We start from the raw sequence: 11045 nt of genomic DNA, 5'->3' as shown, positions 1-11045 counted from the left end.
TTACATTGTATCTGGCAGAGTGCCCACATGATACATTGTAGCTGCCAGAGTGCCCGTATGTTACATTGTAGCTGGTAGAGTGCCCGTATGATACATTGTAGCTGGCAGAGTGCCCGTATGTTACATTGTAGCTGGTAGAGTGCCCGTATGTTACATTGTAGCTGGTAGAGTGCCCGTATGATACATTGTAGCTGCCAGAGTGCCCGTATGTTACATTGTAGCTGGTAGAGTGCCCGTATGTTACATTGTATCTGGCAGAGTGCCCACATGATACATTGTAGCTGCCAGAGTGCCCGTATGTTACATTGTAGCTGGTAGAGTGCCCGTATGATACATTGTAGCTGCCAGAGTGCCCGTATGTTACATTGTATCTGGCAGAGTGCCCATATGTTACATTGTAGCTGGTAGAGCGCCCATATGTTACATTGTATCTGGCAGAGTGCCCGTATGATACATTGTATCTGGCATAGTGCCCGTATGATACATTGTAGCTGGCAGAGTGCCCGTATGTTACATTGTAGCTGGTAGAGTGCCCGTATGATACATTGTAGCTGCCAGAGTGCCCGTATGTTACATTGTAGCTGGTAGAGTGCCCGTATGTTACATTGTATCTGGCAGAGTGCCCACATGATACATTGTAGCTGCCAGAGTGCCCGTATGTTACATTGTAGCTGGTAGAGTGCCCGTATGATACATTGTAGCTGCCAGAGTGCCCGTATGTTACATTGTAGCTGGTAGAGTGCCCGTATGTTACATTGTATCTGGCAGAGTGCCCATATGTTACATTGTAGCTGGTAGAGCGCCCATATGTTACATTGTATCTGGCAGAGTGCCCATATGTTACATTGTGGCATGCAGAGTGCCCGTATGTTACATTGTATCTGGCAGAGTGCCCGTATGTTACATTGTAGCTGGAGTGCCCGTATGTTACATTGTATCTGGCAGAGTGCCCGTATGTTACATTGTAGCTGGAGTGCCCGTATGTTACATTGTATCTGGCAGAGTGCCCGTATGATACATTGTATCTGGTAGCATGCCCGTATGATACATTGTAGCTGCCAGAGTGCCCATATGTTACATTGTAGCTGGTAGAGTGCCCGTATGTTACATTGTATCTGGCAGAGTGCCCGTATGATACATGGTATCTGGTAGCGTGCCCATATGATACATTGTAGCTGCCAGAGTGCCCGTATGTTACATTGTAGCTGGAGTGCCCGTATGTTACATTGTATCTGGCAGAGTGCCCGTATGATACATGGTATCTGGTAGCGTGCCCATATGATACATTGTAGCTGCCAGAGTGCCCGTATGTTACATTGTAGCTGGAGTGCCCGTATGTTACATTGTATCTGGCAGAGTGCCCGTATGATACATGGTATCTGGTAGCGTGCCCATATGATACATTGTAGCTGCCAGAGTGCCCGTATGTTACATTGTAGCTGGAGTGCCCGTATGTTACATTGTATCTGGCAGAGTGCCCGTATGTTACATTGTAGCTGGTAGAATCAAAGAAGCAAAGAGAATGCAATATAGATTCTTTTTATTGGGTAAAAATAATACGGTAAAGAAACGCTCAAGCTTGAAGCACGGCTGTACAGACGCTCCAAGGAATATGCCCCGGAGACGTCCGGAACATGAATGAATGGGCCCTAAGGGAATACATCGGTTTCTCAGCGGTGTAGAAAAAAGAACAAATTCTGCAAGAGTTCTACAAGCAGCTGGAATGTCATTCAATGCAGAAAAAGGAGAGACTCGGAGGACTGCTGACCAAACAACTCGAAGAGGCAAAGTCGTACGGCGACATTCTTCTTACAGATACAATGTTTCAATGATAAGAACCGCCGAAACCAGAAAAAGGAGAAATCGGACCCCACCCCCCGGACGTGACATGAAACCAGACCAACCCATAGACCGCTCCAGGAATCAGATCAAATATATAGGGCGGGTTTATGTGGTTTATACAACTGCCATAGGAAGTGGAAATGGGTGAAAGGTAGAGCCTGTGACTTCAGGACGAGGTTACCAATGTGCGGGATTTGGGGTTAGCATGCAGAGTGTTAGCCATGCAGCTGGTTACCTGCCACTGCCCCTTGCATTGCTGTATGCGGCGCAGAATAGGAATACTCATAACGTCCATGTTACTCTATACACAGCTGAGCAGCTCCTCCAATCAGAAACCAGGGCGCCTTTCCTGGTGCAGGTAAACCGTTTTATTAATGTAAAATTGTATACAGAAATCTACTCACATTTGAAGCAGCAAACATAAGCATGGAATGGACTGGCAATCCTTGATTGATGTACAGAAGGAGAGATCGAGGAGACACTGCAGGAATTCTGTTCTCCTCACAGAGTCCCACTGCTAATGCATTTCCGGGGTCACGCCCCCCCCCCCCTTCTTCAGAGCTTTGACAGCCCAGCTCTCTATGTGCTACTATATACTCTATGGTCAATCACGAATCTCAATAGGATTGAAAACCCACCAATTGTAGCATGGCATTCTGTTGGTTTTTTTTTAATTGAAAAATATACTTTATTTACTTTATTTATGACCACTGCAGTGAAGGGGGAGCGCGGCAGAAGGGACCGGTCTAAAAGCAAGCTGGCTCCAAGGATCAGATGTTATTTTCGTCCCTAGAACAAAACGAGCAGTTAACTCTTGCAGCGCGGGGGTAGCCCCACTGCAATGGTTAATAATAATTTCCCCCCAGAGTTCTGCTTTAATGTTTGAAAATGATTTTCAATAGAACTAGCATTCATCTCTAACAACGTCATCATTCTGCAGCACTACCACACCCGGCACAAGTCCATCCCTACGGCGCTGGTATCACCCTCATTTTTCTGTGGAAGAGCATTGCTTTATTAGAGGTAGAGTGATGTGATGTGACCAGGAAGAGTTTCTCTGTCACTCCCTCCAAAGTGTTTATTCTGTCAGCGGAGACTTGCCTGAGGACAGGAAGAGAATGCAATGTAGGTTCTCTTCCACCCACAGAGGTAAAACCTAAAATACATTCCCGGCATACATATGCAGGACATGAAATTGCTGACATAACTTTGCACCGTGTAACATCACTACAACCAGCTTTGCTACTTATATTCCACCATCACCTTGTATCTGCTATACTCAGGGCTTCACAGTGCGTTCTAGTGCGGTCAGCTGCTGGAACGCACTGTATCGCATGGTAAACTCCCCCCTGCTTCTTGGGGCGGGAGGGGGCGTGGCGGTGCATTGAAGTCAATGGCACCGCAGCCACACCCCACCCCCACCCACCCACAGTGCGATCGCCCACAGCAGAACGCGTGGCACATCAGTGCCTGCTTTGCGGGTCCAGTGCGATCAGAAACATTTCTGTATGCACCACTTTTTCCGATTGCACTGGACCGAAACACAGGAATTGTTGTGTCCGCGTTCTGGTACGGACGAGGGGCCATTGACTTCGATGCACCGCCACGCTCCTCCCACCCCAGAACGTAGGAGGGAGTTTACTATGCGATACGATGCGTTCCAGCAGCTGACCACGCTGGAACGCACTGTAATATGGTGTGAACAAGCCCTCAAGGCCAGAGCTACGCGGGCTATTTCTAATCTCGTATATGGCAGAAATCGTTCTTGAGCCCTCGTTCACACGGGTAACGGCCGGCCCGTACAGATCCGTGCTGCGTGTACGGCCGTATCGGGCATCTCCAAGGAAGGACAGGTGCTGTGTGTGATTATACGCAGAAGCCTGCCCTTCTCTATGGGAGCACGTGGCCGTACGCCGCCCTACGCTCAGAGGTCACCGCCGTCACAATTCAAAGTCCATAGTGCAGGACTGTGCTATGGATCAGTACGGGGTAGAGATAGTATGTGATTACACCCGGCCCAAACCCGCTGTACATCAATCACACGTGACTGAACCGAGCGTGGGCGTCACAAGGACGTGGCGATAGCACTCTCAGCCTCACCCTGCGCAGAGATTTCCCAGCTCGCAGGACACAATCTCAGGCCAGCAGACTGACAGCGATCATCACCAGGGTTGGTTAACTCCGCAGTTAACCCTTTACCCACCAAGCTTCCACTGCCACCATGTGTTTTATTGTAACGGAAACACAAACCGTGCCCAGCAAGTGCTGCGACAATGTAAACCACTTAAACAATGTCTGTGATGCCGCTGTCCTCCCAGACAGGAATAGGACCGGAGTCACTATACAGTAGCACTCTTCAGAGAGGCAAGGCTACTTTAAGTTCGTATTTAGAGCGTAGAGATGAGCTTAACGATTTTTAAGATCGTCCTTTAATAAAAGAAACGGCGCAGAAAATATACAGAAAAGGATTTAATAAAAAGAGACAAAATATATGTACAACAGCAAAATAAAAGGGAATACAAGGAGAATACTCAACAGTCCTGGTTATAGGAGTTCTGGGAGAGTTCAGTAAGCAAAAGAGAAGTCTGAAGGGCTCTTCTTCTAGCAAGCTTTCAGCAGAAGATGTCCAGACATTAAAGGGGAACTCTTCTGCGATGTTAAGTCTTCTCGATGTTGCTGGAGTTCCTTTCTTGATGTTTCACAACAAGAGCCAACCATAGTTGACTTGGTAGCATCTTTTATTAGCCCTTTATGGGGTGTCACGGAGCCGGCCCCTAGGGCAGCGCTGGGGAGGGAGAGCGGGAGGAGGATGAACCTTTATTTTACACTATCACAGCCCAATTCCGAATTATGAAATGCAGCTGATATTGTAACTCAGGTTTATGACTTTCGGCTGAATGCTGGGTCAGCTGGGTCATTACCTCTACCAGACCTGATTGTATTTATATCAACTTGTCCACTGGTGTCCCCTTTAATTGGGGACAGCTATAAAAGGCTTAGAGGTGATTTGGGACTCTCACTTCTGCTGGGGGCAATAAAGATCACAGGCCAGATAAGTAGATCTCTGTTCTATGGAATGTGAAGTGACATGCAAATGACGGGGTCTATTCACAAAACTGCCCTAGGCAGCCGAATGAATAACCGACCCGAAGTGAAGTGAGGCTTGTATGGCTTGTATGGCTGATTTGAAGTGAGGCTTGTATGGCTTGTATGGCTGATTTCAGCCGTACACCGACTAAAATCAGCCGTACACCGACTAAAATCAGCCGTACATCGGCTTGCGGCGGCTTGCTTCGGGTCAGCCAAACATGCTCAGCATGTTCGGCCGACCCGAAGTGCAGAAGGAGTTCGACTCAGCCGATCCAACATCTGGATCGGCTGAGCTGAACCTCCGGCAGGCTACTCGCTGCTATTCGGCCTATTCTCATAGATGCCGAACAGCAGTGAGTGAATAGCCGAATGCCGCCTAACGGCATTCGGCTCGGCTATTCTGCCCGGTACCTCTGTGGTACAGAGCAGAATAGAAAAACAGTTAAAAAAGTAGGGGAAAAAATAGAAAATGGTTGGGAGGAGCTAGAAGGGACAGCTAGCTCCGCCCAACTGTTTTATATTGGCCGGGCGGTTCGGCTGCCGTCAGAATTTTTTTTAAAAACACCATAGAAATGAATAGCTAGATTCCTATTGGTTATTTCACTTTGCAATAGCCAATAGCAAACTAGCTATTGTACCCGCCCTCTGCTGCTGTCAATAACCAGAAGGGGACCTGATGGAGAACTTTGCTATTGGCTATTGCAAAGTGAAATAGCCAATAGGAATCTAAGTATGCATTTCTATGCTGGCTTTTTTAAAATTCTGACTGAGGGCGGCCAGCGGCTCCCGGTGTCAGAAAAAAACAACAACAAAAAAACAGATCGCAAGGAAAGATTTACTCTGCTCGATCGAGCAGAGTAAACCTTTTTGGGAGAAAGTGTTTCTCTCCTGGGCAGCCGGGAGCTGTATTGGACTCCCAGAGCGTCCGGGAGAGTAATGACAGATCTGTCATTACACACTGAGAACCCGGAGAGGCCGTTGTGATATCATAGCGGCCCCGCTGGGTTCTCAGTGTGTAATGACAGGTGGTGTCCCTGGTTACCTGGTAACCAGGGACGCTGATCTCTCTGCAAGTGGCCAGAGCCAGCCGTGAAATAACGGCTGGCTCCGCCCAGCTGTCAGAGGCAGGCTGTAGGCCGGCCAAGTCTCACTCGACTGAGCCGCTTGGCCAATTTCGGGAGCTGTACGGGCTATAGTAAATAGAACCGAAGGGGTCCTGGGGCCGGAACTACGGCTAGATCCTTCGGCAGCTTAGTGAATAGACCCCTAAATGAAGGCCTGCATTTGCTCTGAACTCGGGGACAAGAGAATGCTATATTCAATATTATCAGACTCAAACCCCATTATCGTCACGGAAGGACCGCTCATCAAAAGGCAAGTATAGAGGAGGAGGGGGGAAGAGGGGGCCAGAACTGAGCAGGTAATTCAATTTTCCCAAAAAAGTGAACGTAAGGTTCCCCTACACTAGTAGATTTTCGGTCGGAAGTTTTAGTTTTTGCCACGAACCATCGTTCCATTCTAGCTCGAATACCCCATCAAGCATAGTCATATGTCGGTTTCGGAAATCCTTCATTAGACATACTAACCAACCAATTTTTTTAAGTACGATGGAAATAATTTCCTTTTGCGCACGTGCTGTGTTCTTGCTACGATTTTTGGCGAATGAAAACCCCACCGATTCACTGATTTTCGTTCAGTCAGAGAAACATTTTCCAACCCGACTGATCACAATATCAAAAGCTAAAATTGTTGATGCACCATCAAGTGTTCAAATAACATTCGAAAGACCGTTTGTGTACGATCTCTGAACAAAAATCGCACAGAGTATGGCAACCCTTATTTTTTAAACCCCAAACACGAAAACAGATTTCTAGGTTTATTAGGTAATAACAGCCACCACTCAGAACACTTATATTGCTCTTCTTTTTTAACAGTACTACATATAGGTATCCACTACTAATAACCATTAATACTAATAGTATTCCACAGTCCTTCTGTAGGTGTCATGAATCTGCTGGTGCTGATGTATCAACCTTACTACAGCCCAAATGACTTATGGCATTCTATGAAATACACTTGTAATCAAAATGATTCAATCCGCATTGCAGATCAGCTTTTCAGATTACCCCCCCCCCCCCCCCCCCCCTCCCCCCCTCATGGAAATCAGGTTTATTGGCAAAATTGACAAACTTTCAGTTGTTTACAATGAACAAACCAAATAAAAGCGATTGAATTAGTTCAACACAATGAATGTTTCAAGCAGTTTCCCCAAATTCAACTGAAAATGCAACTTTTAATGACTTCTGCAGTCTCAAAAGTATTCAACCTATACACACACACACACACACACATACACAATAGGTTGGACTTGATGGACGTATGTCTTTATTCAACCTCAAATACTATGTAACTATGTAACCCATTCATGGCAAGCAGAGCACCCTTTTGCTGTTATGACCTGCTGCAAACAAGATACATAGCCAGACACCAGCTTCTGGCCGTGTTCCTGAGGAGTCTTAGCCCGTTCCTCATGAGTAATGGCCTCCAGATCACTAATATTCTTGGGTTTGCGACCTGCAACTGTTTTCTTCACATCCCACCAGAGATTTTCTATGGGGTTCAAGTCAGGTGACTGTGATGGCCACTGTAGAATCTTCCAGGACTTCTTCGGCAACCAAGCCTTGGTGGAGTTTGAGGTATGCTTGGGATCATTGTCCTATTGCAGTGATGGCGAACCTTGGCACTCCAGCTGTTTTGGAACTACAAGGCATTGCAAGGCTCTGACAGCCACAGACATAACTCCCAGAGGCAGATGCATCTTGGGATTTGTAGTTTTGGCACAGCTGGAGTGCCAAGGTTCGCCACCACTGTCCTATTGGAAGGTCTATTGACGCCCAAGCTTCAGCTTCCTTACATACGGCATGATGTTTTCTCCGGGGATTTCCTGATACTTCACTGAATCCATCTTACTGTCCACACACTGCAGGTTTCCAGTGCCAGAGGAAGCAAAGCAGCCCCAGACTCAGAGCATCACCGAGCCACCGCCATGCTTCACTTGGCTGCCGGCTCTGATCGATCAAAGATTTTCCAACCAACTCCTTCGATCAGCTGAGGGGTGCCAATCGAAAGGTATCAGACAGCGACACACACTGTGCAAATTCCGTCCAGCTCCTCAAAAACCAGCCGAAATTCGAACAGTGTACGGGCACCCTTAGTGCTGGTTCACACCTGGGCGTTTTACAGCGCTGATCGAAGCGCTGTAAAACACTCAAGCAGTGAAAGCCCATGAATTCCAATGGCCATGGTTCCCACCTGGGCGTATTTCAGTGCTTCAAACTAGTACAGGAGCTTCTTTTGGGGCGTTTTTGAGTGCGTATCCATTAGGACACAGTTTGATAGATTTCGTAAATGCGCGTTTGTCGCGCATTTCGCTGACCTCAAATCGCGGTAAAAACGCCATAGACATGGACTTTAATGAAAAGGTAATAGAAGTCTATACTCTGGGAATAAAGCAAATATCTTGCCAGCATCCCTTTCCCCAAAGCTGTAATCTGCGAGCATTGTGTGTTTGCTAATTACTACTTGTGGAACACGTTTTGGAAACACGACTAAAATAAAAAGAATAATGGTTTCACTTAGCTTAGTATTGTACACTGTATTTAAATTGTATTGATTTTCCCGTCATGTCAGACAGATGTTGCTCTCATGAAACCTCCGTAGGGCATATTCATATAAATATGATTTCTATACCATTTAAAAAGCCAAAGCAATCAACGGCTGCTACTGAGAAGAGGACTGAAAGATTTCTAATTACACGCCCATTCACGACACATTCAGGTCATCTACAGACCAGACCAGATTGTTCCCGGACCCAAACTGCATCCTAATGTATGCCTATGCTATTTCTTGCCTCTGTTCACACCAGTGCAGTCCGTTCCAGACCAGACCAGAAAAATACTGCATGTCTCATTTTGTCTGGTCTGGAATGCACTGGAACTGTGGGCAGGTTCACACCATTTTCTGGATCAGATCTGGTCCGGAAAATGGTGTGAACCTTAGGAGCCAATTCAAATCTTCACATTATATGGCATGTTACTGCACATTAACTCGCAAATCTTGGTGCATTGAGGTGCTATTAATTTTAATTGGCACCCCAATTAACTATTACAGTAGAGGGCAATGCACCCATGCTACAGTGCACCGCAATGCACATGCCATGCAAAAAAAAAAAAAACCCCCACAACAGGTATGATTATTTGTACATTAAGGTGTGTTTAAAATGAATGCACTGACCAGAGGGCTCCTTAAGGCCCCATTCCGTTGCGATCCTATTTTCAATGCATGTCAACGGATGCCAAAGGAAGGTAGGAAGGTAACCCAAAAAATGAATGGATGTGAATGGGACCAATTCACACCGCTCCATTCCGTTATGTTGCATTGCTGTGCGCTGAAAAAAAAGTGGAACATACTCTACTATTTTGTTTTTCGGGATTTGGGTCCGAAAGTCAATTTGTTTCATTATTCGGATTCGGATGCAGCCCATTTGTTAACATTCCATTAGGGGAACAAGAGCTGTCACGCAATGTAAACAAATGGGTGGAACAAGTCCCGTGACATCACGACTCGCTCCACCCCGTTGTTGACATTCGGGAGCAGAGCTGTCATTTTGTGGCCGGTGCTCATTGGGTTTGGTAATAGCGGCGGGCGATCGTGATTGACGTGGATTTACATAGCTGGATGACGTTAATAAAAGACGTCAAAAACCTGTGTTGGGTTTTTATTCAAATAAAGGACTTTGTAGTACGGTGTGCTGTGTTTATTTTCTATTTTACTGTTATTTGGTGAATGAGTAGAGGTAACAACTACCCCTTACTCATTCACGGGGAGCGGTATCTGGGTGCACCCGGATTCCTATGAGCCTCCCTGCCTGCAGACCCCCACAACCACCGGGCCAGGGTTGTGGGGAAGAGGCCCTTGTGCTGATGGACATGAGGACAAGGTGCTTTTCCAGGGGAACCCCCCAGGCAAAGCACCCTCCCCATCTTGAGGGCTTGTAGCCTGGTATGGTGCCGGAGGGAGGACCAGGCTGCTGCTCAGATCAAGGGTCAGTTAAGGGATTTTAGGGGGGACCCCATGCTTTTTTGGCATTGCATTGCATTGTGCTACAAACCACATCCATCAGCAAGGTGCATTGGAGTGTCATTCATATGAAAAGATAAATAAAGGATGGACCTCGGCGATGGGTACACGGACTGTATTCATATGAATAGCACTGCATCGTACCAACTCATGTAATGCTTGTTGCTGCGTGTTACGTTAAATCACATGTGAACGCGTGCGTTACTGCAACACCATAGTGTGAATGCACAGCCACAATTCTTCCACGCTATAAATAGTGCAGTTTTCTGAAGCCTTCCCATCATTAGCACCATTACTAACACTCAGCAGCCAGACAGCAAATAGAATTGATTGATAGGCGGATAGAACTTTGGTGTAAAGCGTTAGTCCTGTTGCTACATTATGTTTGCCTGATGGCTACAGTTCAGATTTAAAAGAACAAGATATCATGTCCTGGGGGATACAGCTTTTATGTTATTGCTCATTGTAACTAAAGCCCCCTCACAGTATTTACATTTCTCCTGCATTCTGGTGAGTGGGGAGCTCAAGAAGCGTAGTAGTAGAAACCCCTCATCTATTACAAACAGCAAATCGGAATAGGTGATCCGTGGGTACCTTTTATAGCTTCAGAACATCTCCTGCTGGTGGATATGGGTGTTGTGTACCGGCCCCTGAGCATTAGTTCCCTAACACGGAAGTTTCAAGTTTTGGAATTTACACCCATACACCTCTGCATGTAAGGGAAGGCCCGAAACTAAAATAAAAAATAAAATAAGCGGAGGGCACACATGACTAGGTGTATAGGGGAGACAAGCTAAAAAAGGGTTAACGAGGGTTCGGTCTTTGGACATGGTCACTTACCTGATTGGTCAGGTCAAAAGGTTAGGTGGGGCTTGAGCGGTGGTCTGAGTAGGAGGGTCTTCTCTTCAGCAGTTGAGATTGTCTGAGGAAGAGTGAACTTCCCTCCCACCCGCCCGCCCAAGAAAATGTTGGTG

The sequence above is a fragment of the Nanorana parkeri genome, unplaced genomic scaffold (genome assembly GCF_000935625.1).
Source record: "Nanorana parkeri isolate BGI_ZX_2015 unplaced genomic scaffold, ASM93562v1 scaffold686, whole genome shotgun sequence".
Lineage (NCBI taxonomy): Eukaryota > Metazoa > Chordata > Amphibia > Anura > Dicroglossidae > Nanorana > Nanorana parkeri.
Note: the sequence above shows the minus strand (reverse complement) of the source record.